The sequence below is a fragment of the Ziziphus jujuba genome, chromosome 11 (genome assembly GCF_031755915.1).
Source record: "Ziziphus jujuba cultivar Dongzao chromosome 11, ASM3175591v1".
NCBI classification, from domain to species: Eukaryota; Viridiplantae; Streptophyta; class Magnoliopsida; order Rosales; family Rhamnaceae; genus Ziziphus; species Ziziphus jujuba.
In genome coordinates, this window is record NC_083389.1 from 17,936,579 (window position 1) to 17,964,112 (window position 27,534).

At 32.8% G+C, this 27,534-nt stretch overlaps 1 pseudogene; it reads left to right on the plus strand.

The window, feature by feature from the left end:
* The window catches only part of LOC112488842 (probable LRR receptor-like serine/threonine-protein kinase At1g53430), a 74,976-nt pseudogene that overhangs the window by 42,350 nt on the left and 5,092 nt on the right, over positions 1 to 27,534 (plus strand).

Genomic DNA, 27,534 nt, shown 5'->3' on the forward strand with positions numbered 1-27,534 from the left:
TTAAATAAGGGTATGAAAGTAATTTTAACTCCTTCAAATATTTATTGCAAAATCAACCGTGCATGCGGACAAAGGTGGGATTAGATCTGGCAATTTGGGTCATGATACGGCGACACGACTCGAAAATGACACGGAATAAATGGGTTTGGGTTTATTATAAATGGGTTCGGATCATAATCGGGTCAACACATTTAACACGATTATTAATCGTGTCATTTTCGGGTTGACCTGTTTAACTCGAAATTGACCCGTTACGACCCATTTATTAAACGTGTCAGTTTCAACCCTACACGATTATACACCTATTATAACCCATTTAAATTTAATTTTAAATTAATATTTTATCACTAATATAATATTTAATAACTAAAAAATATTATAAATTAAAAATTTTATAAAAATAATTTTCTATTACTAATTTTTTAAAAACAAAAAATACATCTTTAATAAAACAAAAACATAAAAATAAAAATAAAATTTTCGGTTAATAGGTTAATTTTCTGGTTAACGGGTTAATAGGTCAATTTCAGGTTAACGGGTTAATAGGTCAACACGACCCATTAAAATAATCGTGTTAAACGGATCGTGTCGTGTTGACCTGTTTATAAACAGGTCGGGTTAGTGTTTGGGATACCTGACACGATTAATAAATGGGTCGCGTTCGGGTTAGATATTTTTGACACGATTATTAAACGGGTTGACACGAATACGACCCATGAACACGAATTGCCAAGTCTAGGTGGGACTAGGACAGCAGTTTCCACAATTTATCCGTCAAAAATGACAGAATGCGAACCCAAGCCCAAAAAAATAATTACAGCGACGACAAATTATTGAAACATTAATAGGAATAAAAATAACTGTTCACATGTATAAATCAAACTATATTGGGGTTTACTTTTTAAGATAAAAATAAAATAAAAACTGTGACACCCTGATTTTTATTTTCCAAGGTAATTTGATATTTTCTGTTTTACTTGACCCCGTCCCCATGGGCAATGCTACAGTGTCCTGAGGGAGGAGTTTAGAGGCCTTATAGTAGCACGGACTTCTTTTTCTTTCTAGGTCATGCGAAGGGGGCCAGTCCAAGATCGTACTGTTCCTCTACAAAGACAACATTATTAGTTCTTTTGGGAAATTTATTTTCTTTTAGACGCGTATTTATCTTCTAGAATTTTATAAAGTTTTCCATTGGTCAAAAAATTTATTTCTATCATTAAGATTTAGAAGGTATAGATGATAATTTTAATTTATAGTATTTATAATTTCACCATGCTTAAGATTTTTTATTTTTTATTTTTTTTTTGTATGCCACATGGGAGAGAAAGTACTTTGGTTGGATAGAATTCATTTTTAAAGGGGGCAGTTGATATTTTTAAGGCCTGGAGGAGCTGTTTGTCATAAGTGAATACATCACGGGCTATTATAATGTTCCCTTAATTTTTTTAATTTTTTTTTTTAAAATCATGCATTCGGTAACCATTTCCCTTTTTTGTTTTGTTAAAAAAAAAATAATAATAATAATAAAATCAGTTATAACTTTCACGCAAAAAATAAAAAATAAAAAATAAATTGAAACAATAAATTTTTTTTCAAATTTTTTTTATTGTTTGACTAGACCTGAGATTGTCCGAAATAAAATGAGATTTGAGATTGCCCAAACAGAACCAATAGCCAAAAATGTCTGACAGATGCTGGGATTTGCAACAGCCAAAACATTGTGGAACCTTTGTTTGCCTAAAAACCATTGGACTTCGGGTTTACCTAAATGCAGATCCCGAATCTGCGACCAACTAAATTTTAAATTCTAACTCTAGATATAATTCAATAGCTAATCAGTTAGGATAAATTTCTTTATCTATAAATGAGAGAAATTTGTAAGTAAAGTTTGTAAAACACTAATTTTTAGATTATCAAAATACTAACTGAAAATATTTATCAGTAATTACTATATGCTTAAGGTATTAAATTTATAGTAAAAATTAGTAACTAGCTGCTCGTTGCTAGCTAATTTTATTAAATTTTACAATTAAATTTTTTAACAAAATAATTAAAAAAAATTCACATTACTTGTTAACTATAATTAATTTGTAAATAGATGATAAGTTGTATACAAATATTCTATTTTTTTTGGTGAAAAAAACAACTTCAGTACAAATTATAACATTATAAAATCCAATAAAAATTTTAATTAAGTTTAGTTACAAATAATTTTACATCTTTTTATACATAACTACAGTTTCCATATAAGTTATTTTTTTCTATAGTTTTAATTGTTTTTTATCTTTGTTTAATATTTGAAAAAATAAAATAAAAAACCAAATAAGTAGGTTAATTGCAACATTTAACAAAATATATTGTGAATTTGCTTAAAGAAGAGAGAGAGGGGGGGGACGTTAAATTGAATCTTCTGTAAAAATCAAGGATATATTTTATAACTATCCCTAATAAAATTTGTTAACTATCTTAAGTATTTGATATAAACTTAAAAAAAAAAAAAAAGAAAGTTAAAGTTAAAATTAATAGTGTTAAATTGATATAAAAAAATAAAAAAATAAAAAAATAAAAACAAAATTTTGAAGTAATATATTAGTATTTCAGTGATATATAAAGCGTATAAAAAAAAATCAGATAAACACTACAAATCAATGAGAACAATATCATATAAATTTATTAAAAAAATACTAAAAATATAAAATTTAGTTAAAGCATATTCAAATATACTAGTCCAATTAGGTCCCAAAAAAAGAAAGATATATTATATATATTACTAATTTAGATAAAATAATAATAATAATAATAATTCAAATAATCCTACAATTGTTATTTAAAATTATGCACGTAAATATCTAACTTTGTGTTTCAGCCTTTTAAATTGTTCAAATGTTATATGGAAGTATTGGAATATTTTGTCTTAATGAAAGTGTCATGTTTTTCTTTAAAAAAACAGAAAAAAAAAATGAAAAAAAGAAGGCAGATGACTGGCAGATGACTTTGCTGTCTGGGTGGCAACAAGTAAAGGCTACATGTTGGAAAAAAAAGAAGGGAAGATTTTCGAATATTGGAAGTACTTCATATAGACCTAGCAATTTGGATCATAACACGGCGACACGACTTGAAAATGATACGGAATAAATGGTTTAGGTTTATTATAAATGGATTCGAGTCATAATCAGCTCAACCCGTTTAACACGATTATTAATCGTGTCATTTTCGGGTTGACCTGTTTAACTCAAAATTGACCCGTTATGACCCATTTATTAAACGTGTCAGTTTCAACCCGACACAATTATACATCTATTACAATCCATTTAAATTTAATTTTAAATTAATATTTTATCACTAATATAATATTTAATAACTAAAAAATATTATAAATTAAAAATTTTATAAAAATAATTTTTTATTACTAATTTTTTAAAAACAAAAAATACATCTTTAATAAAACAAAAACATAAAAATAAAAATAAAAAATAAAAAAAAATTTCGGGTTAATAGGTTAATTTTCGGGTTAACGGGTTAATAGGTTAGTTTTCAGGTTAATAGGTCAATTTCAGGTTAACAGGTTAATAGGTCAACGCGATCCGTTAAAATAATCGTGTTAAACGGGTCGTGTCGTATTGACCTGTTTATAAACAGGTCGGGTTAGTGTTTTGGATACCTAACACAATTAATAAATTGTTCGTGTTCGGGTTAGGTATTTTTGACACGATTATTAAACAAGTTGACACGAACACGACCGACGAACACGAATTGCCAGGTATAACTTCATATTCCTTATTTTGCATGTAAACAAAGTATTTGCCGAGCCTCAACTTTTACCAAAAATGGAAAAATAAATAGGACATATACTAGAATTCAATCCTATACACATAAAAGCAAGTTCATACATTGTTGACTCTCTCTCTGTCTCTGTCTTCTTCGTTCGTTCTCTCTATTTCTCTTTTCTTCTCTATCTTTCTCTCGGCCGCAAGTTCATATATTGTTAACTCTCTCTCTGGCTCTGTCTTCTTCATTCGTTCTCTCTATTCTCTTTTCTTCTTTATCTTTCTCTCGGCCGCAAGTTCATACATTGTTAACTCTCTCTCTCTCTCTCTGTCTTCTTCGTTCGTTCTCTCTATTCTCTTTTCTTCTTTATCTTTCTCTCGGCCGCTTGTGTGTGACAGAGGAAAATGAAGATTGTTTTCATTTTCATTTTTGGATTTCTCGCATTTGGAACACAGGCTCAGCTTGTTCCTCAAAATGAAGGTATATTTCTCATTTTTCTCATCCTATTTCCTTCCTCTGATTTTTTTTTTTTTTTTTTTTTTGGGTTCTGTTTTCTCAGTGTCTTCGGAAGAATGTGGCTTTCTCAGGGCCGGCATAGGCCACTAAGGCCCTGCCTAGGCTCCCATTTTCTTGGGGCCCCTCCCAAAAATAAAATTCATATATATAATACATACATATATTAAATAGAATATAATTATTAATTTATTTTAAAAGTATATGAATTTTGACTTAAGAAAATTTAAATTATTTAATTGATTATTTGTTTTTAGGTGAACTCTAATTGATTATTTATTGCAATAATCATCTTTAACTATTTTTATTTTTAAAGAATAACATCAATTAAGTTCAATTAAACATTTTATATTCTATAATTGATTATATTTTAATATTAAAAAAGAAAAAAATATGTTAAATATTCCTCTCATTTATGCACTTTTTCTTATTTGTTAATGCGTTTTTTTCTCATCTTACTCACTTATTTTCATTCTTTCTCATTTACTCATTTTTTATACTTGTTTAATCTTAATATCCAACTTATATCATTTACAATTTTGATACAAATGACTTTAAAATAAAAGGTAAGCTCGTAAATGATAATTTACTTTAATGAATTTGTATTGTTCATTCTCATATTAGTTTTAATTTTTATTTTTATTTTTTATGAATTAATAATTTTAATTATTTACTAATTGTTTTTACTATTTGTAAAAAATTAAACTTTATATTCCTCTGGTTTTTGCTTTTATTTTTTTTCTTTATATCTCAAAATAAAGTAATTAGATTTATTTTTAAAACTAAGACTTAAAAAAAAATTAAATTATTTTTCCTATGTATAAATTTATTATTTTTTGTTAACACAGCTTCAGTGAAAAGAAATTTTTCAATATTGAAATTAATAAAAGTTTATTTATGTTTAATTATATCTCAAAAAGATTAAATAATTAGCAATTCTATTAATTGAAAAATATTTCTTGAATATAAAATTTTAATTAGTAATTTTCCATTTAAAAAAGCCAAAAAATATAAATTTTATACCAAAAAAATCTATTTTATAAAAAATAATATTTAATTATGACCCTAAATATTTTTTTTTGGGGCCTAGGGCCTCAAAAATTGTTGAGATGGCCCTGGGTCTTCTGGTTTTCTGAAGAATGTGGTTTTCTGAAGTAAAGTTGGGAAATATTTTACCAAATAAAATAATAATAATAAAAAAAAAAAACACGTTGGGAAATTTATTTTAATTGATATATTAAACAAAGACATGCAGTTCGTCTAATTCTTTCATTAATTATGTGGGAATCTGGAGCTTGTAATGTTGTTATTTGACTGACCTTAGCGAGTTTCTTCAAGCCGAGGTTTTTTATTTAGCCTTTAAAGATTCTAAATTGCATACTTAGAAATTGTACATTTTTGTTGTATACTTGTTTAGAAGTTTGACTAATTAACTGCATATGTATTACCTAAATGTTGTTAGTATACCTGGCAATTCGTGTTCGTGGATCGTGTTCGTGTCAACCCGTTTAATAATCGTGTCAAAAATACCTAACCCGAACACGACCCATTTATTAATCGTGTCAAATACCTAAAACACTAACCCGACCTGTTTATAAACAAGTCAATACGACATGATCCGTTTAACACGATTATTTTAACGGGTCGTGTTGACCTATTAACCCGTTAACCTGAAATTGACTTGTTAACCCGAAAACTAATTAACCTATTAACCCGAAAATGTTTTTTTTATTTTTTTTATTTTTATGTTTTTGTTTTATTAAAGATGTATTTCTTGTTTTTAAAAAATTAGTAATAGAAAATTATTTTTATAAAATTTTTAATTTATAATATTTTTTAGTTATTAAATATTATATGAGTGATAAAATATTAATTTAAAATTAAATTTAAATGGGTTGTAATAGGTGTATAATCGTGTTGGGTTGAAACTGACACGTTTAATAAATGGGTCGTAACGGGTCAATTTCGAGTTAAACAGGTCAACCCGAAAATGACACGATTAATATTCGTGTTAAACGGATTGACCCGATTATGACCCGAACTCATTTATAATAAACCCAAACCCATTTATTCCATGTCGTTTTCGAGTCATGTCGCCGTGTCATGACCCAAATTTCCAGGTCTAGTTGTTAGTTGCCTAATTAATGAAATTGTTATAGTATTAATTACAAAATGACATATATGATGAACATAATATGTGCAGTGCAAAATCTGGAAGCAATTTCAAAAGCTCTCAAGATGGAGAATATTTGGAGCGTGAGCGAAAGTTCTTGTAGTCGAAGTGAAGGTTTTAACTTCACCAAATGCATAGGGACAGACTCTATCCTCAGTAATGTCACGCGCGACTGTTCTTTCAGAAATGGCACCGTTTGCCATATCAAAACCATGTAAGCTTTTGTCTTGAGCAGTATTAATATTGAAACTTTAACTAATGGTGATTAGTTTTAAAATTAGCTGATTGCATTTTTTTTTTTTTTTGGTGGTTAAATCTGGTTTGACAGTCAGTTGAAAGGCCTTAATTTAACTAGAAATCTACCAGCCGAATTTGGAAATCTTGCTTATTTGGAAGAATTGTAAGTGGCTTAATAAATGCATGTCATATCTCATCTACCTATTATAAAGATTCAAAGGGACAAAAAATATATATATATATATATATTAATAATAATGATAATTCTTGTTATTGTTTATTTTTTATTGGCATGTGGGATTTGAACTTTATTCTATGACTTCTATAACAAATTTCTTATATATTACAGAAATCTCGCTCGCAACTATATAAGTGGATCGATCCCTCCAAACTTATCTCATGCCCCTCTACGGTTTCTGTGAGTTATAATATGCATATATATATATATATACATATACATATACAGGTATAACTTTATGAAAACTATTAGGCATTTCATGCAATTATTCGACATGAATATAATTAATTAGTTAATGATGAATTAGGCTAAAATCAAAGAAAATTAACCTAATACTGAAGGAAGAAGAAGAATCTGAGACAGTTCTCTTTTCTCTGTGAAATATGCTAAACCCATATTTAAGAGAAAGACAAAGGACTAGTTACAGATTAACAGCTTAGCCTCAATTTTCACTTGACTGACAGCTCGCTGACCCAAAAAAAAAAGCTGACCTAGCTAAACTAACACATAGCTTAGCAAAACATACAGCTGGCATTACACAAGCACTAACTCTTACATTCCCCCTCAAACTTAGGTTTGGATATTTAGACTTCCAAAGAGAAAAAAAAAAAAATAATGAATCCCCTTATACCAAAAGACATATGACTTTAAACCAAATCAAACATGACTCTGAGCTTTGACCTCAAGTGTAAAAATATTGAAGTTCCCAATGGTTTGGTAAACATGTCTGCAATCCTCAATGGGTGCATATCTGATTTCCATAAATCTGTTCGAAACTTTGTCTGATGAAATTTATGTCAATCTCTATGTGTTTTGTAAATTTCATATCTCTATATGTTTTGCTCTTTGATGCAAAATTGGATTAAAGGCCAATGCAGCAGCAGTTCGATTATCTATCCAAATACTTGATGCTGGAAATATTATCTGCCAGTTTGTTGTTAAATTCCTCATCAAGCACAAGTCTGCACTAACAAGTACTAGAGCTCTCTATTCTACCTCAGTGCTTGACAAAACTAACAAACAGGCAATTTTACAGGGTATTGACATAGAATCAGCTTGAAGGCTCTCTTCCAAAAGAGATTGGAAATTTGAAAAATTTGGAAAGACTGTAAGACTATTTCCAATCTTCATCCTTATTTTGTCATCCTAATATAACACTATTAGGTGGCCATGCTTGTGCACATAAATATATATATATATATGAAATTTTTCTAAATATATCTATATATATAATATCAGTGTGTTGCAGTTCAGTTTCGAATAATAGACTCTCAGGCACTATTTCTAAGGAAAATGGTGAGATTCATACTCTCACGGTGCTGTAAGTATATTATATATATATATATATATATTATATGTAACCTTGAAACTTGGATATCGTTATTGAACAAATATATATAGCTGTTAAATTATACCTGGCAATTCGTGTTCGTGGGTCGTGTTCGTGTCAACCCGTTTAATAATCGTGTCAAAAATACCTAACCCGAACACGACCCATTTATTAATCGTGTCAGGTACCTAAAACACTAACCCGACCTGTTTATAAACAGGTCAACACGACGTGACCCGTTTAACACGATTATTTTAACGGGTCGTGTTGACCTATTAACCCGTTAACCTGAAATTGATCTATTAACCCGAAAACTAACCTATTAACCCTTTAACCCGAAAATTAACCTATTAACCCAAAAAAAAAAATTTTAATTTTTAAATTTTTATGTTTTTGTTTTATTAAAGATGTATTTTTTGTTTTTAAAAAATTAGTAATAGAAAATTAGTTTTATAAAATTTTTAATTTATAATATTTTTTGTTATTAAATATTATGTTAGTGATAAAATATTAACTTAAAATTAAATTTAAATGGGTTGTAATATGTGTATAATCCTGTTGGGTTGAAACTGACACGTTTAATAAATGGGTCGTAACGGGTCAATTTCGAGTTAAACAGGTCAACCCGAAAATGACACGATTAATATTCGTGTTAAACGGATTGACCCGATTATGACCCGAACCCATTTATAATAAACCCAAACCCATTTATTCCGTGTTGTTTTCGAGTCGTGTCGCCGTGTCATGACCCAAATTGCCAGGTCTAGTTGTTAGTTGCCTAATTAATGAAATTGTTATAGTATTAATTACGAAATGACATATATGATGAACATAATATGTGCAGTGCGAAATCTGGAAGCAATTTCAAAAGCTCTCAAGATGGAGAATATTTGGAGCGTGAGCGAAAGTTCTTGTAGTCGAAGTGAAGGTTTTAACTTCACCAAACGCATAGGGACAGACTCTATCCTCAGTAATGTCACGCGCGACTGTTCTTTCAGAAATGACACCGTTTGCCATATCAAAACCATGTAAGCTTTTGTCTTGAGCAGTATTAATTTTGAAACTTTAACTAATGGTGATTAGTTTTAAAATTAGCTTATTGCATTTTTTTTTTTTGTTTTTTTTTTTGGTGGTTAAATCTGGTTTGACAGTCAATTGAAAGGCCTTAATTTAACTGGAAATCTACCAGCCGAATTTGGAAATCTTGCTTATTTGGAAGAATTGTAAGTGGCTTAATAAATGCATGTCATATCTCATCTACCTATTATAAAGATTCAAAGGGACAAAAAAAAAAAAATATATATATATATATATATATTAATAATAATGATAATTCTTGTTATTGTTTATTTTTTATTGGCATGTGGGATTTGAAATTTATTCTATGACTTCTATAACAAATTTCTTATATATTACAGAAATCTCGCTCGCAACTATATAAGTGGATCGATCCCTCCAAACTTATCTCATGCCCCTCTACGGTTTCTGTGAGTTATAATATGCATATATATATATATATATACATATACATATACAGGTATAACTTTATGAAAACTATTAGGCATTTCATGCAATTATTCGACATGAATATAATTAATTAGTTAATGATGAATTAGGCTAAAATCAAAGAAAATTAACCTAATACTGAAGGAAGAAGAAGAATCTGAGAGAGTTCTCTTTTCTCTGTGAAATATGCTAAACCCATATTTAAGAGAAAGACAAAGGACTAGTTACAGATTAACAACTTAGCCTCAATTTTCACTTGACTGACAGCTCGCTGACCCAAAAAAAAAAGCTGACCTGGCTAAACTAACACATAGCTTAGCAAAACATACAGCTGGCATTACACAAGCACTAACTTTTACATTCCCCCTCAAACTTAGGTTTGGATATTTAGACTTCCAAAAAGAAAAAAAAATAATAATGAATCCCCTTATACCAAAAGACATATGACTTTAAACCAAATCAAACATGACTCTGAGCTTTGACCTCAAGTGTAAAAATATTGAAGTTCCCAATGGTTTGGTAAACATGTCTGCAATCCACAATGGGTGCATATCTGATTTCCATAAATCTGTTCGAAACTTTGTCTGATGAAATTTATGTCAATCTTTATGTGTTTTGTAAATTTCATATCTCTATATCTTTTGCTCCTTGATGCAAAATTGGATTAAAGGCCAATGTAGCAGCACTTCGATTATCTATCCAAATAATTGAAGCTGGAATGATTATCTGCCAGTTTGTTGTTAAATTCCTCATCAAGCACAAGTCTGCACTAACAAGTACTAGAGCTCTCTATTCTGCCTCAATGCTTGACAAAACTAACAAACAGGCAATTTTACAGGGTATTGACACAGAATCAGCTTGAAGGCTCTCTTCCAAAAGAGCTTGGAAATTTGAAAAATTTGTAAAGACTGTAAGACTATTTCCAATCTTCATCCTTATTTTGTCATCCTAATATAACACTATTAGGTGGCCATGCTTATGCACAAAAATATATATATATATATGAAATTTTTCTAAATATATCTATATATATAATATCTGTGTGTTGCAGTTCAGTTTCGAATAATAGACTCTCAGGCACTATTCCTAAGGAAATTGGTGAGATTCATACTCTCACGGTGCTGTAAGTATATTATATATATATATATTATATGTAACCTTGAAACTTGGATATCGTTATTGAACAAATATATATAGCTGTTAAATTATACCTGGCAATTCGTGTTCGTGGGTCGTGTTCGTGTCAACCCGTTTAATAATCGTGTCAAAAATACCTAACCCGAACACGACCCATTTATTAATCGTGTCAGGTACCTAAAACACTAACCCGACCTGTTTATAAACAGGTAAACACGACGTGACCCGTTTAACACGATGATTTTAACGGGTCGTGTTGACCTATTAACCCATTAACCTGAAATTGATCTATTAACCCGAAAACTAACATATTAACCCTTTAACACGAAAATTAACCTATCAACCAAAAAAAAAAAAATTTTTAATTTTTTTATTTTTATGTTTTTGTTTTATTAAAGATGTATTTTTTGTTTTTAAAAAATTAGTAATAGAAAATTATTTTTATAAAATTTTTAATTTATAATATTTTTTTGTTATTAAATATTATGTTAGTGATAAAATATTAACTTAAAATTAAATTTAAATTGGTTGTAATAGGTGCATAATCCTGTTGGGTTGAAACTGACACCTTTAATAAATGGGTCGTAACGGGTGAATTTCGAGTTAAACAGGTCAACCCGAAAATGACACGATTAATATTCGTGTTAAACGGATTGACCCGATTATGATCCGAATCCATTTATAATAAACCCAAACCCATTTATTCCATGTCATCGTGTCATGACCCAAATTGCCAGGTCTAGTTGTTAGTTGCCTAATTAATGAAATTGTTATAGTATTAATTACAAAATGACATATATGATGAACATAATATGTGCAGTGCGAAATATGGAAGCAATTTCAAAAGCTCTCAAGATGGAGAATATTTGGAACGTGAGCGAAAGTTCTTGTAGTTGAAGTGAAGGTTTTAACTTCACCAAACGCATAGGGACAGACTCTATCCTCAGTAATGTCACGCGCGACTGTTCTTTCAGAAATGACACCGTTTGCCATATCAAAACCATGTAAGCTTTTGTCTTGAGCAGTATTAATTTTGAAACTTTAACTAATGGTGATTAGTTTTAAAATTAGCTGATTGCATTTTTTTTTTTGTTTTTTTTTTTTGGTGGTTAAATCTGGTTTGACAGTCAGTTGAAAGGCCTTAATTTAACTGGAAATCTACCAGCCGAATTTGGAAATCTTGCTTATTTGGAAGAATTGTAAGTGGCTTAATAAATGCATGTCATATCTCATCTACCTATTATAAAGATTCAAAGGGACAAAAATATATATATATATATATATATATTAATAATAATGATAATTCTTGTTATTGTTTATTTTTTATTGGCATGTGGGATTTGAACTTTATTCTATGACTTCTATAACAAATTTCTTATATATTACAGAAATCTCGCTCGCAACTATATAAGTGGATCGATCCCTCCAAACTTATCTCATGCCCCTCTACGGTTTCTGTGAGTTATAATATGCATATATATATATACACATATACATATACAGGTATAACTTTATGAAAACTATTAGGCATTTCATGCAATTATTCGACATGAATATAATTAATTAGTTAATGATGAATTAGGCTAAAATCAAAGAAAATTAACCTAATACTGAAGGAAGAAGAAGAATCTGAGAAAGTTCTCTTTTCTCTGTGAAATACGCTAAACCCATATTTAAGAGAAAGACAAAGGACTAGTTACAGATTAACAACTTAGCCTCAATTTTCACTTGATTGACAGCTCGCTGACCCAAAAAAAAGCTGACCTGGCTAAACTAACACATAGCTTAGCAAAACATACAGTTGGTATTACACAAGCACTAACTCTTACATTCCCCCTCAAACTTAGGTTTGGATATTTAGACTTCCAAAGAGAAAAAAAAAAAATAATGAATCCCCTTATACCAAAAGACATATGACTTTAAACCAAATCAAACATGACTCTGAGCTTTGACCTCAAGTGTAAAAATATTGAAGTTCTCAATGGTTTGGTAAACATGTCTGCAATCCTCAATGGGTGCATATCTGATTTCCATAAATCTGTTCGAAACTTTGTTTGCTGAAATTTATGTCAATCTCTATGTGTTTTGTAAATTTCATATCTCTATATGTTTTGCTCTTTGATGCAAAATTGGATTAAAGGCCAATGCAGCAGCAGTTCGATTATCTATCCAATAATTGATGCTGGAAATATTATCTGCCAGTTTGTTGTTAATTTCCTCATCAAGCACAAGTCTGCACTAACAAGTACTAGAGCTCTCTATTCTACCTCAGTGCTTGACAAAACTAACAAACAGGCAATTTTACAGGGTATTGACACAGAATCAGCTTGAAGGCTCTCTTCCAAAAGAGCTTGGAAATTTGAAAAATTTGTAAAGACTGTAAGACTATTTCCAATCTTCATCCTTATTTTGTCATCCTAATATAACACTGTTAGGTGGCCATGATTATGCACATAAATATATATAAATATGAAATTTTTGCTAAATATATCTATATATATAATATCTGTGTGTTGCAGTTCAGTTTCGAATAATAGACTCTCACGGTGCTGTAAGTATATTATATATGTATATATATTATATGTAACCTTGAAACTTGGATATCGTTATTGAACAAATATATATAGCCATTAAATTATACCTGGCAATTCGTGTTCATGGGTCGTGTTCGTGTCAACCCGTTTAATAATCGTGTCAAAAATACCTAACCCGAACACGACCCATTTATTAATCGTGTCAGGTACCTAAAACACTAACCCGACCTGTTTATAAACAGGTCAACACGACATGACCCGTTTAACACGATTATTTTAACGGATCGTGTTGACCTATTAACCCATTAACCTGAAATTGATCTATTAACCCGAAAACTAACCTATTAACCCGTTAACCCGAAAATTAACCTATTAACATGAAAAAAAAAATTTATTTTTTTTATTTTTATGTTTTTGTTTTATTAAAGATATATTTTTTGTTTTTAAAAAATTAGTAATAGAAAATTATTTTTATAAAATTTTTAATTTATAATATTTTTTAGTTATTAAATATTATATTAGTGATAAAATATTAATTTAAAATTAAATTTAAATGGGTTGTAATAGGTGTATAATCCTGTTGGGTTGAAACTGACACGTTTAATAAGTGGGTCGTAACGGGTCAATTTCGAGTTAAACAGGTCAACCCGAAAATGACACGATTAATATTCGTGTTAAACGGATTAACCCGATTATGATCCGAACCCATTTATAATAAACCCAAACCCATTTATTCCGTGTTGTTTTCAAGTCGTGTCGTCGTGTCATGACCCAAATTGCCAGGTCTACGTTAAATGGGCTTGATTTTTATTCTGTTTTATAGAAAATGGATTAATTTTACAGGATATTGGACGGTAATCAGATTGAAGGTTCCCTTCTAGAAGAGCTTAGGAATTTGAAAATTTTGGAAACACTGTAAGACTATTCCCCTCTTATGCCATCCTCATTATTAATTATTAAGTAAATTATTTTTTTTTCATTAATGTACAATAAGCATATTGTTACAGTAGTTAGAATTTGCTCAATCTAACAGCTGTATAACTTTTTTGTTCATGCAGTGCTCTGTCTGTAAACAATTTTATTGTAACAATTACACAAACATTCGAAAATTTCAAGAAGTTGACTAATTTGTAAGTTACCAAAGATGGTTGTATATAAGGACAGTCCGTCTATGGTGCAGACGGTCCTTATGCGAACCACAGTATTGGTGACGGTTTTTCATAGTATTGGTGACGATTTTCTAAGAAACCGTCGTTAATACTATGAAAAACTGTCACTAATACTGCGGTCCTCATGCGGACCGTCCTCACCATAGAATTTCCGTATATAAGGATATTTAGTTTTTGAATTCAAATATGTGTATATATATATATATATGCATATTAGAAGCAGGGACTATATTAACTGCATTACTCTGATTCCATTTTTCTGATATTTATATCTTCTTCCTCTTTTGCTAGGGAAAGTTTGTATGTAATAAGATTGTTGCCTCTGTTGGTTGCAGGAATTTGCTAGGCACATATATGGAGGGCCCCATTCCATCTAATTAATCTTTGTTATCAAACCTAACTGCATTGTCAGTACATTTTTCACTACTCTTTAGTAATTATTAGGTATAGATATTGAGTTTTGCTTTTCGGAGATTGAAAGAAAAAACTGACTTGTACAACTATGTCTTGGTTTTTTTACAAACAAGAGGATATCTGACTTGACTGGACCAAGTATGCCTTTTCCTGATTTGAAGAATTTGACTAAATTGAGAAGATTGTGAGTTTTTAGAGTTTTTTTTGTCTGAGTTAAAGGGTTATTCATATTTCCCAAGGTTTTTCTGTTGAATAAATTAATATTTGTGGATTTGGCATAATCAATTACTCACTTACAGGGCCTATTTATGCCATTAATGGGACTGGCTTATTTTATTATTTTGTAGTAGGGCCCTTGATCACACACTCTCTATAAGACTCCAGTTGGCTCATTGGACTGGAGGACCAACTCTCTTTATAAGCCCATTAACTTATCCATATTTTTTCTAATATAATTATATTATCAAATTATTATTATTTTATGTGTGTCAAAATTAATGGATAAGTCTGACTTGCAGAGACTATAAAAGATCTAGGGCAAGCAAATAAACATATGTTATACAGTATTTTGATATTAGAATTTTCAGAGATCTGATAGTGGTTTGAGAATAGTGTGTCCATAGGCACTACTTTATATTGTTTTCTATTTTGCAGGATTAAAGATTTAATTTATCAATGGCTGCGTTTGGAGGTTAGTAATTTATGATTAATAGAATTTATTATGTATATTTAGATTTATAAAATTTCCAAACAACTGGTATCAGAGCAGATGGTTAATATGCATAATAAATTATTTTGAAATTTTTTGTTATATTGATATGCGGCCATTGAACTTTGATCGTGTATATTGATGACATGATATTTATTTTATAATTATTCTCTTATCCTCGTGATTCTATTATTACATTCATGTTTATTGAAATCCAATATGTGATATTCATTTATGTTTGCGGCTATTGATTGTCTGGAGATCCAAATTTTAATTTTGAATTTTATTGATTAATTTCTTTTCTCTTGCGTAATATCGGGTTTATATTGAGTTTGTACAAATTATGTGAATTTTTTGTTCTTAGTTCGAATTGTGACCTGGGTTCTTTGTGGAATTTCTTTTATGGATCGAATGAAATATTTTTGAGTTAATTTGGGTTAAAAAAAAAAATGGAGTTGGGCGGCCGAATTTCATTATGATTGGGTGTTAAAATTTATGGGTATTTAGGCCAAATTGATCGATGAATAATATTTTCCACACTGAAAGGAATCTATAGACACCGGAATTGAAGAAAATGGTGGGCGTTTTTGTGGTTTTCCAGCCGGGTTGGGGAAGCGGGTCGTGCGACCCGTTAACCAGGAAGTGTGACCCGGCTTAGTGAAGAAGACGCTGACGTCAGCGTCCCCTTGCTGACGTCAGCAACCTAAATTACACCAAAAAAAAAAAAAACCTTATTTATTTTTATTCTCTTTTATTTTTTTTATATTTTATTTTTTATTATTGATTTATTTGTTGTTTATTTATTAATTAATTTAATGATTCAATTGTTCAATTTATTTATTTATTGTTTATTTATTTGTTTAATTATCACATTCCAATTTTATTAAATTAAATTAAATATTTGTGATTGGAAAATTGGATTGTGTGAGCTTACTCAAAGAGGCTTTGTGCCTAGTTGGTATAGTAGTGTGGGATTTTAGGTACTCACCTGTCGTGAGAGTTATTTTGTCTGCATTATGTGTACCAATGTAATGTGTGTTGGCATAGTGGATGGGTTATCTTTTATTTACCTATATGATGAAATTGCCAATATGTTATTATTCTCTCATTTATTAACTAGGGTCTATACGGGTAACTAGGCTACCCTGTCGGTAGTTTTAGTTGTTTTGTATGACGCTTGGAATGGCAGTGGAAGTTAATTAAATGCCATGTATTGCAGGTTCTGAGTTGCTCTGTTGGTGATTCAGTTCAATGCATTTGATTGTTGTTATTTGGTTGACTGTCCCTGGCCCGCGTAAGGGTATCTTTAGTGCTATAAAGACCTTAAGCGATATTTATGTTCGTGTTTTTGTGTTGAGGGGCTGGAAAATAGTAATTGAATTGTCTTAAATTTTTGAATGTCTTGTTGTTTACTATTTTTATAACTAGTAGCACCCCAAACCTTCTGCCCATGACTGCCATGATAAAATTGGATGGGACAAATTATCAGAAATGGAAGAAAACCTTAGTTATGAATTTGACCTTCATGAAATTGGATTTGGCTTTGGAGATAGATCCACCAGAGATATCGACTGATTGAGAGTAATGCAGCAGCTAAGAAACTTTATGAAGATTGGAAGCACTCTAATAAGTGCTGTATGATGATGATGGAGAATTACATGGATGAGGCCATATATGCTAGTATTCCTAAAGTGGATACTGCAAAGGGACTTCTTGAGGAGATAGGAAAGAAGTTTATCAAGTTTGATATGAATGAGAAGTATCATTATTTGGACCTATTGAATAATACCAAGTATGATGGTATTAAAGGAGTAAGGGACCATATTATGCTACTTTCCTCCTATTATAATAAGCTAAAGGACCTTAAGATGGATATTGGAGAGGAGTTCTTGACCTATTCTATAATGATGAGTCTTCTATCACAGTTTGATAATATAAAGTTGAGTTTGAATACTAAGAAAGAAGGTTGTAGCTTGGAGGAATTGACTGCTATCCTTGTCAAGGAAGAGGATGATATTAAATTAAGTAAGTCTAGGTCTGTTGCTATGGTTTCACATCAGATAGATAAGTCCAAGAATTTTTTCCAAAAGAAAGGACAAGGATTCAAGCCAGGACAAGGTTTCAAGCCTGGGTAGGGTTTTAACCCCAATAAGAAGAAGTTTTCTGGTATGAAGCCTAAAGAGCTGAGGGATAGTGCTTTTCAAATTAGAGAAAGGAAAGAGTACTTCAATGGAAGGTGTGGATACTGCAATAAATTTGGGCACAAGAAGATATAATGTTGGACCTTAAAAGGAAAGCAAGAGAAGAAAGGTAATATTTTAATGATTGAGACCAATATTATCGATGTGCCTATGAATTCTTGGTGGTTAGATACTGGAGCAACAATTCATGTTACTAATTCATTACAGGGGATGATAAGCCAAAGGGGCCCAACCAATCTTGAGCAACATGTTTACATGGGAGATAGCTCAAGAGTAAAGGTGGACATTGTGGGAACAATTAAGTTGAAGCTTACCACTGGATATGCTTTGGAGTTGCAAGAAGTTTTTTATGTACCTTCAATAAGAAGAAACTTGTTATCTATTTCTGTTTTAGATAGTCAAGGTTATAGTTTTTTGTTTGGAAATAATAAAGTTGAATTATTTAAGGATGGTAAAATTGTTGGTTTTGGAACTTTATATGGCAATTTATATAAGCTTGATTTATTTAATAATGGTCTCAATTTCTTTGTTAATTCTATTGTTGCTCCTATTGTTGCTTCCAAACGCCTAAGAGTTAATGACAATTCCTCAATGTTATGGCATAAACGTTTGGGACATATTTCTAGGCACAGAATGGAAAGGTTGGTGAAGGATGGGATACTTCCTAATCTTGATTTCTCTGATCTATTGACTTGTGTTGAATGTGTGAAAGGGAAGTTAAATGCCAAAGTAAGAAAGGATAAGTTAGCTAGGTGTGGAGATGTTTTGGAGTTAATTCACACTGACATATGTGGACCTTTTACACCAACCACGTTGGGTGGTTATAGATATTTTATTACCTTCATTGATGATTACTCTCGTTATGGACATGTTGAGCTTATTCGTGAGAAGTCAGATTTTTTATTTGCCTTTAAAGAGTTTAAGGTAAAGATGGAGGTTCAAAAGAATAAGAAAATAAAAGCTGTAAGGTCTGATAGAGGTGGTAAGTTTTATGGTAGATATGATGAGACTGGACGGAACCCAAGGCCTTTTGCTATTTATTTGCGTGAGTGTGGCATTGATGCGCAATATACGATGCCTGGTACACCTTAGCAAAATGGCATAGCTGAGAAAAGGAATAGGACTTTGTTAGATGTGAAGCGGTCTATATTGGCAAATTCTAGGTTGCCAGATTATTTGTGGGGAGAGGCTTTAAGGACGTCGGCTTATATTTTGAATCAAGCTCCAAGTAAGTCGGTTCTTAAGACACCTTTTGAGTTATGGTCAGGAAGAAAGCCTAATTTGCACCATTTTCGAATATGGGGTTGCAAAGCTGAAGTAAGGATTTATAATCCCCAAATTAAGAAGTTGGATCCTAAAACCATTAGTGGATATTTTGTTGGCTATTGTATAAGATCTAGGGGTTCAAGATTCTTTTGTCCTTCTCACACCATCAGGATCATGGAATCAGACAGGGCCATTTATTTTTAAGATGATTTTGGATTTGATGATAATAATGGGACAATGGTGCCTCAATTTAGAGAAGAAAGTGTTTTCATTCCCAGTATAATTGTTCCTGATAGAGATATTGTTAATCCAGTAGTTGATGAACCAGTAGTTGGTCAGAATGAACTCATTGTTGAAGAGCAGGATATTCTAGCTATTGCAGATGCTGATGTACCTTTGAGGAGGTCACAAAGAACTAGGAGATCAGCTATTCCTGATGACTATGAGGTTTACTTGCAGGAGCATGAGTTTGACACAAGTGATGATTCAGATCCAGTCACTTATATGAGGAGGCCATAAGCAGTTCAAACTCAAATTTTTGGTTGGATGCAATGGAAGATGAAATGAAATCCATGGCATCAAATGGTGTTTGGGATTTGGTTGAGTTACCATTGGGTAGCAAGCCTATAGGGTGCAAATGGGTCTTTAAGACTAAAAAGGACTCCAATGGTCAAGTGGAGAGGTATAAGGCTAGACTTGTAGCTAAAGGGTTTACCCAGAAGGAAGGAATTGATTATACAGAGACTTTCTGTCCTGTATCCACAAAGGATTCTTTTAGAATCATTATGGCGATTGTGGCACATTATGACCTGGAGTTACATCAGATGGATGTCAAGACTGCTTTTCTGAATGGTGATTTATATGAGGATGTATATATGGTTCAACCAGTTGGTTTCCAGCAAACAGGGAATGCTAATTTGGTTTGTAAGCTTAAGAAGTCAATTTATGGTCTTAAGCAGGCTTCGAGGCAATGGTGTCTTAAGTTTGATGAGGTTGTCATCCAAAATGGCTTTAAGGAGAATGTTGTTGATAGATGCATATATATGAAGGTCAGTGGGAGCAGTTTTATATTTCGAGTGTTGTATGTTGATGACATACTTTTGGCTACTAATGACACTGACCTATTAGCTGAGACAAAGCAGATGTTGTCCATTTTGATATGAAAGATCTTGGTGAGGCTTCTTTTGTTTTGGGCATCAAGATTGTTCGAGATAGGACTAATTATGTGTTGCAATTGTCTCAGAGAGCTTATATTGATAGAATCCTTAAGAGATTTGATATGCATAATTGTTCTCCTGGAAGTGTACCGGTTACGAAAGGTGAAAAGTTTTATAAGGATCAGTATCCCAAGAATCATAGAGAAAGGATGGCAATGAAGAATGTTCGCTCTTCTTCAGCAGTGGGTAGTTTGCTACATGCTCAAGTTTGTACACGGCCTGATATAGCTTTTGCTGTGGGTGTGCTTGGTAGATTTATGAGCAATCCCGGTCCTATTCATTACCAAGCAGTTAAAAAGGTCTTTAGGTATCTTCAGGGTACTAAAGATCATATGTTGACATATCGTCGCACCAACTCTCTTGAAGTATTAGGTTATAGTGATGCAGACTATAAAGGCTGTGTGGATGATAAGAAATCTACCACTGGTTATATATTTATCATGGCAGGAGGTGCTGTTTCTTGGCGGAGTGCCAAGCAGTCAGTGACAGCATCCTCGACTATGGAGGCAGAATATGTGGCGTGTTATGAGGCTACCCGTCATGCAGTTTGGCTACGAAATTTTATCCATGATTTAGGAGTAGTTGATTCCATTGAGAGGCTTATTATAATGTATTGTGATACTGCAGCGGTATCTTTCTCCAATAATTTAAAAGGTACTCCTGGTGCGAAGTACATTGATGTGAAATATTTTGTGGTAAAGGAGAAAGTTGAAGAGGGCCTCATTACTATTGTTCACACGCCGACTTATAGCATGGTGGCAGATCCACTGACCAAGGCTTTACCGGTAGGCATATTTGAGGAGCATGTGTCCCGTATGGGATTGTTAGGCAGTTGAGACTGCTGTGGGTCAGTGGGAGTTTGTTATATTTTCTGTAGTAATATCCATGTTGAGTATTATTTATTTTTTTGAATATTTTAATACATTGATGTATGTGGATCATTATTTATTTATGAGATGATTTATTACACATATTATTGCTCCTTATATTTACAGGCTTATTGAGACTATTAGTCTATGTATATGTGTATGTTGATCCATAGGTGCCATGGTGAATCCCTACTACCTAATTTGGGTATATTGTTGTATCCTGTCGATACGCAATGTGCTTGAATGAAATGGTTTTGTGTGTTGGGGGATTGCACATGATTAGGTAAATCTCTACTACCTAAACTGAGTTTATGGCATGCAAAGTACTCAATTGAAATGGTATAATGTTTTGGAAGATTTACCGAGAGAATCTCTACTGCCTAGTCTAGTATATTGTTGTGCCCTGTCGGTATACTATATATTTGGATGAAATGGCATTATGGTTCGGGAGATTCTATAGTAAGTGAGTTTGGATTTTATATGAGGATGATTATGCAGTCCAAGTGGGAGAATGTTGAATAAATTAATATTTGTGGACTTGGCATAATCAATTACTCACTTACAGGGCCTATTTATGCCATTAATTGGAATGTCTTATTTTATTATTTTGTAGTAGGGCCCTTGATCACACACTCTCTATAAGACTCCAGTTGGCCCATTGGACTAGAGGACCAACTCTTTTTATAAGCCCATTGATTTATCCATATTTTTCCTAATATAATTATATTTTCAAATTATTATTATTTTATGTGTGTCAAAATTAATGGATAAGTCTGACTTGCAGAGACTATAAAAGGTCTAGGGCAAGCAAATAAACATATGCCATACGGTATTTTGATATTAGGGTTTTCAGAGATCTGAGAGTGGTTTGAGAGTAGTATGTCCACAGGCACTACTTTATATTGTTTTCTATTTTGCAGGATTAAAGATTTAATTTATTAATGGCTACATTTGGAGGTTAGTAATTTATGATTAATAGAATTTATTATATATATTTAGATTCATAAAATTTCTAACATTTTTTTCTAGCTAACATAATTCTTGATTTAACTTTTTCTACTCAGGATATTGAAAAATTGCTGACTTAGTAGTTCAATCCCAGATTATATTGGGCAGAACATGAGTGATCTAAATACACTGTAAGTGCAGGCTATGACCAGTCTTAATAGCTTAATGTTATTTTAATTGCATTGTATGACACTGCTACAATTTGCATAAAACAATGTTAATTACAACTTTGCTAAATTAATTGATGATTGATTTGTATTTCTGTAACTTGTGGAGATAAACTACAAAATATATGTATAATATTTTTTGGGCTTATGTTTTAGGGATCTAAGCTTCAATAATTTGACTGGTAAAATTCTGGAAACACTTAAAGATTTGGGAACTAGAAAACAGAAGCATGTGTAAGTTTTATTTTAATAAAGCATTCATGGGCTTCCAGGTTTCATTTTTTTTTTTTTTTTGGTTGTGGGGGGTGGGGGGGAGAACATTGGAAATTTATGTACTACCTAAACATATACACGGATGCAGATTTTTAAGCAGCAACTCACTCTCGAAAGTCAACTGGTCTTGGATTACTAATGGGGAGAGAAACTGGTTAGTCTTAATTATTCTATCAATCATTTTATTTTTTCTTTTAAACGTTAAGCTTGTTATTAGTTTGGTTTCAGTATAATTTTGTAGAATGTTCTTGGTCCTAGAGTTAATTTCTTTCTAAATCATCAACTTTGTTTATCAAAAAAAAAAAATATATATATATATATATATCATCAACTTTATGTTGACAATTAATGTGATCAATTATATCAATGAATTAAGTATATATCATGGCAAATTATATGTATTCAGGGATCTGTCTTACAACAATTTCACAGAACGGCCACCGTTGGTTGATTGCTCATCTATGAACTTGTAAGTTACATTATGTACTTCAAGCTTTTCCTACTACTTTCTGTCTTTTAAATCATTTCGTAATAATTTTTCTACTAACTGTCCTACTATTTTCAACAGGAATCTAGTTTCGAGTTACTCATCTTTTAAAAAAGAGTCGTGAGTACCTTCTTTGTTATAAGAACAGTAATTATTTGGATTTTCAATTACTCATCGTTAGTAAGTTATAAGTTCATCAATCTGAGTTGTAATTATTTTTAAGTAAAGTCTCGTGTATAAGTTTCATGTATGCATGAAAGACTAAGCAATAATTTTTGAAAAACAGATGGTGTTTGACAAAGGACCTCCCTTGTCCCAAAACGCCAAATCGTAAGTGCATAATACGTATTAGTTTCCATGAAAGAGTCAAGTTGCATGATGATGATTTACGTATATGTATATATATGGAGAGAGAGAGAGAGAAACAGAGGGTATATGTCTAACTAACTCCTTTTTAAACGTGCTGATAAGTCTTTATTATAAATTGTGGAGGGGACAATCTAAATCATAATGGCCAGAAGTATGAACAGGACAAAAGACCTGAGGGTGTATCAAACTTCATTTCTATGAATTTCAAATGGGGCTATAGCAGTACAGGGGTTTACATGGGTGATGAAGATAATAAAACTCCAGTTTTTTGGCCACCAACAATTTTTCGCTCAAAACTGATGCGGAAATATATGATACAGCTCGACTGGCCCCATTATCACTCAAGTACTATGGCCTTTGCTTGGAAGAGGAGAGATACAAAGTGCAGCTCCACTTTGCGGAAATCATGTATTCTGACGACCAGGCATATAACAGCCTGGGAAAATGCATATTTAATGTCAAAATTCAGGTGAGTAGAAAGTATTATGAATATTTTTTTTCTACAGAAATTTTTAGTTTTGATTACAATCATACAAATAAAAATTTATGAATATCTTAATCTAAAACCTGTTGTGATCAACTTTAAAATTTAATATCAGATTTTTACTAAAGCAAGCTAAATTTTAATTCAACTTATGCACAGGGGATTGTAGTTTTGAAAGATTACAGTATTGTGGAGAGAAGTGGAGGAGTTGGAAAAGGTGTGACCGAGACACACAAAAAGCAAGCATCCTTTCATTTGTTAAGATTTCTAATCCCTTGATTTCGTCGCTAAATCATTTTATCTTTTGCTGCAACCTTCACAGTTGAAAGCCAGGAGCTATCTGTTGGAGCAATTATTGGCATCGTTTCTGCATCATGTGTAGTACTTGTCATATTGGTTTTGTTAGTCCTCTGGAGGACGGGTTACCTGGAGGGAAAACAACATGAAAACCATGCTGAGGATTTATATTATTGAGGAAACTTAAGATCACATGCCAGGAGAAAAATATAGTTATTTTTTACGTTATTTCAATATGTGATTATAGGCCAAATATCAATTCTTTTCCCATTATTTTTCAGATCTAAGTGGGATGCCTCTACAAACAGGAAGATTCACATTAAGTCAAATGAGGGCTGCAACTGATAATTTTAACCCTGCAAACAAAATTGGCGAAGGAGTGTTTGGCCCAGTTGACAAGGTTGTGAAGTCCAGCCGCACCACCACTGCACCGACAGTGTGAAGACTGCACAGCCACCATCTTTGACAATGGCCATTGCTGCATTTAACACCGAAAATGGGTTGCTCAACAATTGTGGGCTACTGTCAGAAGCTGTTGAAGATTGTGGCCATGCAACCGACTTTGTAAGCCTATAAATAGGCTCCATCCCGTTGCATGCAAGCAAGCCAAGAGAGCAAGCTCAATATTATCCCAAGTGAGGAATATTGAGAGAAAACTCCGAGAGAGAGAGAGTGTTTAAGTTCCAGAGAGAGCTTGAGAGAAGAGTGAGCAATTCCAGAGAGAATTTGACAGTGTAGAGAGAGGTTCTACGTGAGAATCTCCACGAGAGAAGTTTTTATTTTTGTATTCTATTTCAAGAGAGTAATAGAATTCTTTTTATTTTTCTTATCATATTTCTTCTCTAAAGTGGTCAAAGAACCACAACAAGTGGTATCAGAGCTCCAGGTCGAGAGCTTGGGTTCAAAATTTGAAGAAACAGAGCTACTGTTCTTCAAGTTGGTGTTTCGAAAAGTTGTTCAAATAATTAGTTTGACAATACCAGGTGAAAGTACCCGACGAGAAGAGAACACACAAGTTCACCGGAGAGAAAGACAGCGTCTCACGCGCCCGCACGCGCCGTCTGAAATTTTCTGCAGCAGTTCACGTGCCTCACGCGCCGCACGCGCTGTCTGGAGGTTGAAGACGACCACGTCAGCGCACCCAGCCACGTCATCTGCCACGCGATCCGACACATCGTCAGCCACACAATCGCCACGTCATCTGCCACATCAGCAAACATGTCAACACAATCTGCCACGTCATCAGAAGTTTTTGAAATTATGGAACAACCCCTAAATTATTGGAAATTACAGATTGACCCCTGTAGTTTCTGTATTTGCATGTTGACCCAGAAATTTTATGAAATTATATTTTTGCCCCAAAATTTCTGGTAATTATATTTTGACCCTGGAAGAGTCAAGTCCACCATTTTCGGCCGTTTCGGATGCAACGGTTAACTCCGTTTTGCCAAATTCGGCTCCATTTTTGGTCAAGCCATAATGTCAATGGAAGAATCATCTTCGGGAGCTTTGGTTAAGCTCACTGCCATAAATTATACACTTTGGAGACCTCAGATGGAAGATCTCCTCAATTGTAAGGATCTGTTTGATCCTATAGAAGCTAAAGGAGAAAACCCCGATCCCAGCAAAGAAGCAGAATGGAAGAAATTAAACAAGAAAACGATCGGTCAGATCAGGCAATGGATCGACCACAGTGTCTTCCATCATGTAGCAAAGGAAACGGATGCATATGCCCTCTGGACAAAATTGGAGGACATGTACCAGGCCAAGACTGCTCGGAACAAAGCCCTGTTGCTTAAGCGATTGGTAAATTTAAAATTACAGAGTGGAACTTCTATAGCCGAGCATACCAGTGAGTTCCAGAGCTTGGTAAATCAACTATCTGCTGTGGATTATCAACTAGGGGATGAGGATCAGGCCCTCCTACTTCTAAGCTCTCTTCCAGACAGTTGGGAGACATTGGTAGTCTCTCTCAGCAATTCGGCCCCGAATGGCAAACTTACTATGTCTATGGTTAAGGATGCCCTATTTAATGAAGAGGCCAGGAGAAAGGACATTGGCATGGATCAGTCACATGCCCTCGTCACAGAGAGAGGAAGACAGCAAAGAGGTGGTCGAGATAGGGGGAGAGGCAGGAGCAAGAGCAGAGGCAGATCTACAGACGGCAGAAAATCATCATATAAGTGCTATCATTGTGGCCTAGAGGGTCACATGAAGAAAAACTGCAGAAAGTTGTTGAGAGAGCAGAGGCTCCAAGGTAATCAACCGAAGAAGGATGAAGAGACACTAGTCACTGTTACAGGAGAAGTGGCGCTCTGCTTCACCGAAGAAGAGACATGCTTTCATATATCAACCCAAGATGTTGAGTGGGTAGTCGATACTGCAGCATCCTACCATGTCACTCCACATAGAGATTTCTTCAAAACGTACAAAGCAGGAGACTTTGGTACGGTAAAGATGGGAAATTCCAGTTTCGCAAAGATTATGGGAACTGGTGATATTCAGGTAAAAACGAATGTTGGTTGTACAATCACTTTGAAGGATGTCCGTCATGTTCCAGATCTTCGGCTTAATCTACTTTCGGGAGCAGCCTTAGACAAGCAAGGCTATGACAGCTACTTCAGTAAAGGCACATGGAAAATGACGAAAGGTGCCATAGTTGTCGCCCGAGGACATATTTGTGGAATGCTGTACAAGACTCATGTGAAGATATGTGCAGATAGCCTCAATATTGCAGAAGGAGAGGCGTCTCAAAATCTGTGGCACCAGAGACTCGGTCACATGAGTGAAAAAGGATTGTCCACTTTGGCAAGGAAGAAGCTTATCACTGTCTGCAAGGATGCTGCACTAGATCCTTGTAGTCACTGCTTATTTGGTAAGCAACATAGAGTCTCCTTCAATTCCTCTGTATTGAGAAGATCAGAGTTGCTTAGTCTGGTGCACTCTGATGTTTGTGGTCCCATGGAGGTGGAATCATTAGGTGGCAACAAGTATTTCCTAACCTTCATTGATGATGCTTCTCGAAAGGTTTGGGTATATTTCTTGAAGACAAAGGACCAGGTATTGGATTACTTCAAACTGTTTCATACCATGGTAGAGCGTGAAACAGGAAAGAAGCTGAAATGTCTCCGCTCAGATAATGGAGGTGAGTATACTTCCAAGGAGTTC